Genomic DNA, 7,415 nt, shown 5'->3' with positions numbered 1-7,415 from the left:
ACTGCCTCTGCACAATCATCAGTTATAGTAACTGCCAACAAGTGAAAGCAGATACAAGGGCACAATGCTGATAAGCAAGTCATTTTGAGAGCGTCTTACATGTGCACTATAATCTGGAAACAGCAACTCCAATCAATTAAAGTGGAAGCCTTTTCTCAAAAAGTTATTGTGGCTGCTGCACATCTTTCGGTTTGGTCAATTCTTTGTGCAGCCAGGCCTTGCTTTAGTAAGAACACCTCATGTAATACAGCCTCCTAAATGAATACATAAAAAGCAGTTTGTAAAAAAAAAAAACTAAAAAAAAATTTAACTAGTCTCTGACTTTTGTCCTATAGAAAAGCTTCACCTGCTGCAGAGGCAATCAATGCACATTCAGCATGCATAGAAAAATACTCCCTTTTCTCCAAAGTAATTTAACAAGAATGCTGGTAGACATGATCATTAGATGTTAAAGGTCAAGTGAAGAGTATGTACCCATTGACTGGTATCAATACTGTTTATGAAAGGACGGTTGTCTATGAAGGTATGCATGCAGTTGGAATGAAATTAAAAGAAACCATACAACATATGAACCCTTCTATTTGTTGACAGAGATTAAACTTTTTACCTGCTTTAAAATCTGTGGGCAGTTCATGAACAATTGAAAGTCAATTCTTTGTGCAGCCAGGCCTTGCTTTAGTAAGAACACCTCATGTAATACAGCCTTCTAAATGAATACATAAAAAGCAGTTTCTAAAAAAAAAAATTTGAACTAGTCTCTGACTTTTGTCCTATAGAAAAGCTTCATCTGCTGCAGAGGCAATCAGTGCACATTCAGCATGCATAGGATGTCTGCATCTTCTGTGGTTCTATCTGCTGATCTGATTCAACTGAAAATGTAAAGATTGCAATATGTACAAAGAGGCATATACAATATATTAATATGGCCTACATTTCAATACATAGTTTAGCTTTTGACACCCATTTGCAACTGCAAAAGAAAGTGCAGAAAATGAAACTAGATTAATTAGTTGCTTGAGTGATCTTGCACTGACATATTCACATATACTGTACTTGTAGTTTTAACTTTGCCATGATAAAATTCAGAGACAGAAACAAACCCAGAAATATAATCAAAGCCAAAATAAGCACCAGCCAAAATATCTTACTACATCATTCTGCTGATGAAATTTAGTGCTCAGGTCAGTGCAATCTCCCTTATACACAGCATCGGTAAACTTTACAAAACCAGCAAAAGATTCAGTAAACCGGTGTGAGCTCATGAGTTTTCGCCAGTTGACCAAATCCTAGTTTAGGCATACCGGTTTATTTAAAGTAAAACCTACAAGTCCATAGATGTGGAGGCTGAATCCATTGTATACAGAACAGACTGGTATATAAAAATATCTGCTGAGCCTTCTAGAATTGCAGTGTCCTTCCTGAACTAAAATCTTGCTGTGCATGCTTGGTAGAGTGTCCTAACACCTCCTGGAATGTGTGACATCTTTAGGATCTTGAGGGATCTTGAACATGTGCACTGACACATCATTGGAAGTGACCGACAACTGCAGAACCAGGATGACTGCACCGTACAAAGCAGCAAACAAAAGAGTAGATAATAAAAGGGAATTAGATGGGCATGTAAGCAAATGTATGGTGGACAACATGTAAAAAGATATAGGAAAGTAAAGATGTTTTTCTTTTAAAGTGGGATATAAGTTCCACCTAAATATAGATAAGTAGAAAGGGAAATTACTGCAGAGAAATACAGGAAAGCAGCCTTGGGTGACAGTGTTGCTCCTCCTTAGATCCGGTGCAATGAATGACAATAGTCACTCTAGGACAGAAAGTGTGTTACTGGCAGAAATACTAAGTGAAAAAATGCAAAAATATCAATAAAAAAATATTGCAGCCACCACAGCAAAAGACTGCTAAGCTATTATTACACAGTGTTTATATAGCACCATCATATTACCCAGCACTGTACAAAGTCCATAGTCATATCATTAACCGTCCCTCAAAGGAGCTCACAATCTAAAGTCCCTACCATAGTCATATGTCATCAATGTAGTCTAAGGTCAATTTTTGGGGGAAAGCCAATACCCTCACTGCATCTTTTTGGGATGGAAACCAGATTTCTTTTGGGAGGAAACCGGATTACCCAGAGAAAACACACACAGACACGGGGAGAACCTGCAAACTCCATGCAGATAGTCCTGGCCGAGATTCGAACCTGGGACCCAGCACTGCAAAGACTAGAGTGCTAACTCCTGAGCCACCATGCTGCCAATGTACAATATATTTTATTTTTGTTCTTGATATAAAATACAGTTTAAACATTGAAAACTTCAATGTGACACTCAGATTTTGGTTGACGGTGGTTAAATCAATGTAGCAGAGTTCACAAAGGAGTAATTATTCTTCTTGCCTTTAAATTAGGTCCAATATTCTGGCACTTAATTTAAGAAGCATCAGAGAAAACATAATAATTGCTAGGAATGTAAGTTAACTTTGTCTTTCTCAGATCAGATGTCCCTAAAGAAAAATACTCCCTTTTCTCCAAAGTCATTTAACAAGAATGCTGGTCTACATGATCATTAGATGTTAAAGGTCAGGTGAAGAGTAAGTACACATTGACTGGTATCAGTACTGTTTATGAAAGGACGGTTGTCTATGAAGGTATGCATGCACTTGGAATGAAGAAAAAGAAACCGCACAACATATGAACTTTTCAATAAATTGACAGGGATTAAACTTTTTACCTGCTTTAAACTCTGTGGCCAGTTCATGAACAATTGAAAAAAAAATTAAGCTCTATATACACTAATTGAAAAATGTACTCTGGGGTTGCTGCATTTACTGTCATGTTGGTATTGTAATTATATTGCTGGATGCTTCTTTTAGAGTACTTTGAAAAACTATAATACAGTTCTGGCATTGCAGATAGCTGCGAGCATGGTAGACAACCGCCTATGGTCAGCAGCACATTCTTAAACAGAAATAATTAATTACAACAGACCTTAGTCAATGATCATACTGATTTAATATTCATTGTATCAGAGATTGTTCTTATTCTCTGGGTGTGAATATATGCTATATTACTAAATATAGCCACAGTGGAATGATTGAGTCAGGGAAGTAATGGGATACTGTTTATGCTTACCAAAGAAGAGTTAAAATCCCCCTCAGGTTGTTTTTTCTGTTTATGTTCTGCTAGGGTGATTTCCTTTATTGCTCTAGAGACGAAAGTTAGAGAAAAAAAAGAAAAAAGTTAACATCACCTAAAAGTTAAAAGTTCTGCCTTAGACAGTTGTCGCTAGAACAGTTGCCCCTATTGAATGATGAATCATTAACTTTTGTTCTAGTGACACCTCAAAAATGTTAGATTTCCTGCAGCTGTTTCAATGACAGTTGTCACAAAGACAAATAGAAAAAGTGAAATTTCCAAAGTGGGATCGCTTTCAGATAGCAATAAAAATTTGATGATAGGTTTATCATTTCCCCACTCTATGAAACTAAAAAGTTTTTGCCTTTATCGCCATGATTAATTTAATGGTTTCCTACAGTTCATATGCCTAGAATGTGTGTGCCAACACCTCATATAACAGCTATCTAATACTGCTAGATTGGGAGTAGGTTAGCACTTCTGAACATGAGCAATGTATGCGCATGCTCTTCAGCTTAAGTGGTTTACCCACTTTAGGCTATGGATTTAATTTAGGAACCCACGGACACAGTCGCAGTTTCGGTTGCCTCTGGATAAGTGTGACTGGAAGTTACAATGGTAGTCAACATGCTGGCCAACTCAGGCTAGTGGAAGAAGTATAATAGGACTGAAGGCTATCTGTCTGTCCTATAAATGTCACCGCAACTGAATTTTCGTGGCATAGCAGGCATTGGAGGTATAGGGAGTGAACCTAAAGCCAGGCTAAAGCAGGTTATTCAAAGCATGCCCTGCCTTGATTCTAAAGTAGATTTAATGCAAATATCAGTGGTTTTCTGGGTTAGAGATATGCTGTATTCCAGTCAATTCAAGCTGGTGATTTTTTCTTTTTTTGTGGGTGTGGGACCACATATGATCGTAATGCTTGGCATTGTGACTCCATGGCACACAATGGTTTACACATTTTAAGTGAATGAGGGCCCAGCTGTTTTCTGGTTCTTTGAAAGTAAGTAATTGCTCTATTATCTGGTACATTTCGTAAGTTGCAATTAGGACTAATATATTAATTAGTGCTATCATCTTTTTCTGAAATCAAATCTTAATAGATAATGTATTCACTCAGTTTCACACACTTTTACAAATAGGTTTTACATGGGTGCATTATTCAAAGCAAATGCAGTGCAGTTTTAGTGCCTGATCACCCCACAATTGTTCTGTCCTCTTTACTTTCCCACCCATCAGCCTTAGTATGTACTCTTATCAGCTTTTGTATCTTCTTTTTATAAAGGGGTCCTTGAATAGTATTATGCAACACGGGAAAAAAAAGTTTATTGGGAGAGGTGGGGGAAGCCTTTATTAACTACTTAGGATTTAGACCTCTAACCCCCAATAAATCAGCATTTATAACATTTTAGCTGTTGGTCAATTGAATTGGCAACAGCTGTGTCATTACTTACAATACCAAGGCGACACATTTTTTTGACAAACAAGGTTCTCTTTTGGTGGTATGGTCTTCCATTAATAATTTTTATTTTCCATATATCCTTCTTCCACCATGCTGCCTACATATATTCACGTTACTCCCTTCCCATAATGGGGGAAATTTGCAGTGACCTGGACTAGATTGAATCTGTGGGAGTTAGATGTAGGAATAAAGGACAGCAACTTCAGGAGTGATAGAAAAGAGTGGTTAGAAGAAAGAAAAGTAGGATATGGGAAGGAAAACAAGGAAGACAGAGAGAGAAGAAAGTTATAACTTTTTAAGGAAAGTAATAAAGAATATCAGTCCTGTATATAAAGTGCAATGGCTACCAACCTGTGTATAAGTTCCTGCAGGAACTATCAAATACAGAGGGACAACCAGCTTCTTTACATTTCAGTTTACATTTAAATCTAGTAACAAAAGGAATGTAATGATGTCCCTGTTTACTGATTCTGGCTTCGCTGACAATGGTACAAAGTGCAATTATGTTGACGTGAGTGTTGTGAGTATGAATATTCATGACCCACTGTTGCTCCTATCATTAAAGCTATACCTATGCTCCAGTTTACAAGTCTGCTTTGTAAAAATAACATATACAAATCTACTAAGCAATATCACAATAAATACACATTGATTTATATTATATATAACTTTCATCTGGTAAAATAAAAAATGTATATAAAATAAAAAGCTTCCAGAACTACTCTGCAGTGTCACCAACTCTTCCCTAATGCAAGGTCACATTCTTGTATTTGTGTGCTGCGTACAGTCATTGCATTATTATGTCTTCTTGGAAGCAATACCAGAGTGTATTGTTCAAACCTATTGATTGGGGACTCATGGTTTAATATTTACTAAAAACAATAAAAAAATATGTTTGTTGAGACTGAAAGTATCTGCTCCACCAGTGATTTCATTACTATTCCGTTAGCTGGTTCCCTTTTTTATATGAGGAATAATCAACCCAATAAAGGCCTATTTTCTGATTTCTAATTTAATAAAATGATCAGATCTGAATCTGCAGGGAATTTACCAACCAAATGATTGTAAAAAAATGTTTTTGGGTTCTGGTTGCTTGTAGATTGATTGAGCTTCTTGAAAACTATGATCGTAATTTTGATTGCATTTTTTCTTTTGGAATGGCAGTCTCATATGTATGTACAATATTTCAGTATTTCTGATCATTCTATTACCAATTGGAATTATATTAGCCCGTTGAGGGGCATATGATTGAGAATCCCCACCCAAATATTAAAGTTGAATTTTTTCTATAGTATTTTCTTATTGAAGCATACCTGGTGGTAAATTGTATGTGTAGCATACACACTCATTCTGAGCTCCAGCAAGCTAAGGGCAGCCATCACTGGGTAGGTTAACTAAGACGTTAAATTTTTAAAGCAGAACTATACATAAACAAAAATAAAAACATTTTTTATATTAATAAAAAAGCAAGCAAGTAGTTGCTTACTGCAGAAGAGACAGGTATATACCTACCTAAAATTGTGAACAAGCAGATTCACATTGCAGAAAAGTCAGAAAATAAACTTACCTGTTAGCAATGTTTTAATTACACTCACCTGTCCTGGCTCTGTCGTGGGCACTGTCATCTTTACCAAGTTCTCTTCTGAGTTCGGATCTTCATCCTTCTTCGGCCATCATGATTGGTCAAGCTGGAACGACATAACTTCATATAACCTCACAACCTTCTAACATAACATACCTGGCATCGTAAAGTTGCACATGTATATCAGAAAAGATAGTGAATAGGCAGGTGCATTTTATTGCAGAATGGGCATTGCCTTTACCTTTTGTAATAAACAATCTATCTAATCACATTTTTTTATGTTTTCACTTGAATTCAGGAAACATTACGAAAAATGTTAGAGTATGATATGCCCCCCCCCCCCCCCCCTCTTGTTTTGCCCCATTAATATAGGAAAATAGTATTGTGGATGGGATTTTGTCTGGACAACACTATCTTAATTTTGAATGTACACCTGACTTTGTTGGCTCAATTTGGTTGTCATCATTTGTTCACTTGCACCGCTATTGTGCTTTTATTTAAGTCAGAAAAAATCATGCTGACATTATTGTCACCTTAATTAATATTGCAATACATTATGTACAAAAATAGGCTTTAAAAATGTTACATTTAAAGTTTCAGAATGATGTTCCCTGATCAAAGTATAATGCATTAAATATTGTTTTTGTAATCGGACATAAAATGAGCGCTTGCAGCGCTTTTCCTACAAAAAGACAACAACTTAATCTAATCTAACTTCAAAGGCGCACTACACTTTGTTCCAATCCATTCTCTGATACAGATACAATGTATCTCTTTTATCTTACATGAAACATATTAGCATAAAATACTTGTAAAGGAGAAGTCAGAGCCCCAGAAATAATCATATTCCAAAAGACTATACACACCTTTGTAAACTTTCTTTTGGTGATGGCGTTAAAAATTAAAAGAACGTGACTTCTTTGTTACACATAGTACTAATTAAATGAACATTTTAAATGTGTTTTATCTTTGAATTTTTTCTTTTTAGAATTTAAAAACATATTAGCTAATCCTGTAATACAACGGTACAATAAACCTATATCTAAACGGAGGAAGGGGGTCATGGAAAGAAAAGGATTGGTATTGGGTCTTCATACTTCATACCGGTATATTAGGGAGAGCAATGCCCTTTATACTGATCAAATACTGGGATAAACAATGCTGGTCATTGTCTTATAAGATATTTTATTTCCCTGAGCGTGATTCACTGAAGATGTATGTTTTGT

At 36.0% G+C, this 7,415-nt stretch overlaps 1 long non-coding RNA gene across 1 annotated transcript; it reads right to left on the bottom strand.

Moving 5' to 3' along the window:
- Positions 1-561: 561 nt before the first annotated feature.
- LOC140331956 (uncharacterized) lies at positions 562-4,714 on the bottom strand. Its single transcript, XR_011920994.1, has 3 exons — positions 4,600-4,714; positions 3,143-3,215; positions 562-1,561 (listed from the first exon to the last, which is right to left on the bottom strand). It is a non-coding gene; the product is annotated as an uncharacterized lncRNA (long non-coding RNA).
- Positions 4,715-7,415: the final 2,701 nt, after the last annotated feature.

This window comes from Pyxicephalus adspersus, chromosome 5 (assembly GCF_032062135.1).
Source record: "Pyxicephalus adspersus chromosome 5, UCB_Pads_2.0, whole genome shotgun sequence".
NCBI lineage: Eukaryota > Metazoa > Chordata > Amphibia > Anura > Pyxicephalidae > Pyxicephalus > Pyxicephalus adspersus.
Note: the sequence above shows the minus strand (reverse complement) of the source record. Positions and strands in the feature narration are given on the sequence as shown.